The following is a 3,451-nucleotide window of genomic DNA, read 5'->3' as shown; positions in this document are numbered from 1 at the left end:
GTTTGTGTTGTGTTTTTCTTTGACTAATACTTTGATGATCATATTAATTGTAATGATGGTGATAAACACAAGTTTATTTCTTGAAGGTACTAGTAACATAAATATATGAGCTGCGCCATGAGAAAAGCAACATAGTGGGTTTGCGACTAGCATGGATCCAGACCAGCCTGCGCATCCGCGCAGTCTGGTCAGGATCCATGCTGTTCGCTTTCAAAGCCTGTTATACTTAGAGAAACCGTTAGCGAACAGCATGGATCCTGACCAGACTGCACGGATGCGCAAGCTGGTCTGGATCCATGCTGGTCGCAAACCCACTTTGTTGGTTTTCTCATGGCGTGGCTCATATATTTTCAGTATGGCCTTCTGTGTGATGCCATAAACAGTACCTATATCAGAAACAATAACGCAGCAAACAGACCTGTATCACAGCAGATCAGACTTGATCAACTTATAATCTGAAATGTTTAGGTTTTCCCCCAAAATTAACCGCCTTAAAAACAGTGGGAGAAAGTTTTCATGTTGTCTGTTCATCCGTCTATGATGACTCTGTACAATTGTGTGACCAGCCTATTTTTTCTGAAACCCTTGAAGGATATGTAAGTAACTAGGGTGGAATGTTGTCTTCTCATGCAGAACCTATGTTTTATTGCATCAACCCAAGGTGAATGTCTGAGGAGCCTTGGGTTTCATGACTGATCCATCCTCATGTTTAAAATCTCTTGAAAATTTGGTTGAATATTTCATTGATCAGTCAATGAGAAAAAGCCAAATGCCATCATTGAAACATTTGGGAAAGGATCTTACTACAATACTACAGACCAAGTTTCAAAAGATCCGCCACGCAGTTCATGAGGAGTAGTCATTTGAAGGTTTTTCTATTTCTGGCTCTAGCTGTCTCTATAAAGGCCCCTATTTGAAAAAATTAAGAGGACCTAATAACAATGCTACAGATCAAATTTGATACAGATCAGTGAAGCAGTTCTTGAGAAGAAATCGTTCAAATGTATTTCTATCTTAAGCTCTAGCGTCCCCAAAAAGAGGCTGACTCCCTCATTTATCAAAATTAGGAGAGTTCCCCATAATTGTAAAGTTTTAAGTAGGACCTTGAAATGTTGCTACAAACCAAGTTTGATGAAGATCCAAGTGGTCCAACAGAACAAGTCATTCAAAGTATTTTTGTTTTTTAGCTCTGGCTGCGCCTAAAAGGGAACAATTGCCTCCATTTGAAAAAAAAATTGGGAGAAAATTGTATAATGATACTACTGACCAAGTTTGATGGAGATGGATCAAGCAGTCTATGAGAGGTATATCTATTTTTAGTGCCTATGGCCCCTAAAAGAGGCACAGTTTCCCCTTTGCGATAAAACTGGGAGAGTACTGTATAACAATGCTACAGACCAAGTTTGATGAAGATCCATGAGATAGTCACTTTAAGATGTTTCTATCTTTAGAGGCCCCTAAATACTTGTCTATTTTTAGCTTTAACAGAATCTTTGAAGAAGCTTGAGAGAATACATTTCCAAGGTGCTACAGACCAAGTTTGGTGTAATTCTATGTAAACTGTGGATGACGGAAGATTGGTGCCACACTTTCCACCTATACCAATAGGTTTGGTGAGCTAATAGCAAAAAGAATATCACAGTATGTAATAACAAAAGGAAGTATCATAATGACATGTAATTATAGCATGTTGGACACCATTTGCCCTTTCAACTGTTGTCCAATATCTTTAGTATTTTAACACAAAATGAGCCTAGGTGACAATCAGCATTTTTGAAAATGCACTTTTCCATCAATGCTCTTCAATACACAATAGGCAAGAGGGAAATTTACATGTGGAAACAATAGTTGACTCAACTTTTAAATTAGAACCAACCTATTAATCAATCAATGGGTCTGTAACCATTCCATCAAATGACACAAGTCCTGACAGTTGACATTCGTGTTTCAATGAGAAATCAATATCTTTCATCAATCAATTAATTTTCCTTCCATGGAACACCTCTGTGTGAATGGATACCTGCTTTGCCAGAGGCCAGGGAAGTCTTGTACCAAATATTGACATTCTAGGAAATTACTACATGAGGACTTTACTATGAAAGGATATGTATTACTTTTGGCACCCAGGGAATGGGTGATGAAGAGCGGGTATCCAGTGCAATGAAGTGTTCCCACTGTCAACTTCATACTTGGCAGTCTTCAAATATAAAGAGCATTGCTTATATTTTTAAAACATGCTGAAATTCTTATGAATTGTTTGGATTGTCAGCTATGGTCAAGTCATGTCAAAATGGGGTGGAGGATGGGAAGGGGAGCTTGACCTCAAGTGTCTGTAATTAGGGCCTGGATCTTGTGCTGATCACTTTCTTATGGAGATCATTTACTGCAAATTATAGAAGACAAGTGTTGAACTGGACACTGACCTTGAATTTATGATAATAATAACTTTGAGAAAGTGCATAAAATACAATGAACTTATTTCCACTTTGGCCTTCCATGTAAATATACAGTATCTATTACAATCACAGTAGAACAAATTTATTATGATAAAACACTTAAACAAATATATTCATAATAATTTGTGCAAAACAGGTTGTATGTGATGCCAGCTTCAGTTTGCCATATAAAAACAAAAACAAGTCTGTTTTTATTGTCGAGAGATATCACTGGTTTAAAGTATTGTGTACAAGCAATACTAGGGGAGGTAACATGCTGGCAAGCTTTTTCACTAGATTATTCAGCCTACAGCTTGGATAAGTGATTAATTAACAGTTTTTGAATGTCTATGACAAATAGTGCCTGGAAACCCTATAAAGTCATACAACTATTACATGTACTGTTTAGATGCACTGGCTGGTTCTTGTACATTAAATATGGGACAATCAGCAGTATAAAGTTCCTACACATAATGGGACAATCTGTTGTATAAAGTAACTTATCGGTAGTTCCTATACATAATGAGACAATCTGCTGTATGAACTTCCTACACATTACAGGACAATCTGCTGTATAAACTTCCTACACATAATGGACAATCTGCATATGAAGTTCCTACACATAATAGGACAATCTGCTTTATAAAGTTCCTACACATAACGGGACAGTCTGCTGTATAAAGTTCCTACACATAACAGGACAGCCTGCTGTATAAAGTTCCTACACATAACGGGACAGTCTGCTTTATAAACTTCCTACACATAATGGACAATCTGCATATGAAGTTCATACACATAATAGGACAATCTGCTTTATAAAGTTCCTACACATAACGGGACAATCTGCTGTATAAAGTTCCTACACATAACAGGACAATCTGCTGTATAAAGATGTTACACATAAAGGGACAATCTGCTGTATAAAGTTCCTACACATAACGGGACAATCTGCTGTATAAAGTTCCTACACATAACAGGACAATCTGCTGTATAAAGTTCCTACACATAACGGGACA

The sequence above is a fragment of the Mercenaria mercenaria genome, chromosome 10 (genome assembly GCF_021730395.1).
Source record: "Mercenaria mercenaria strain notata chromosome 10, MADL_Memer_1, whole genome shotgun sequence".
Lineage (NCBI taxonomy): Eukaryota > Metazoa > Mollusca > Bivalvia > Venerida > Veneridae > Mercenaria > Mercenaria mercenaria.
This window is presented reverse-complemented; position numbering follows the sequence as displayed.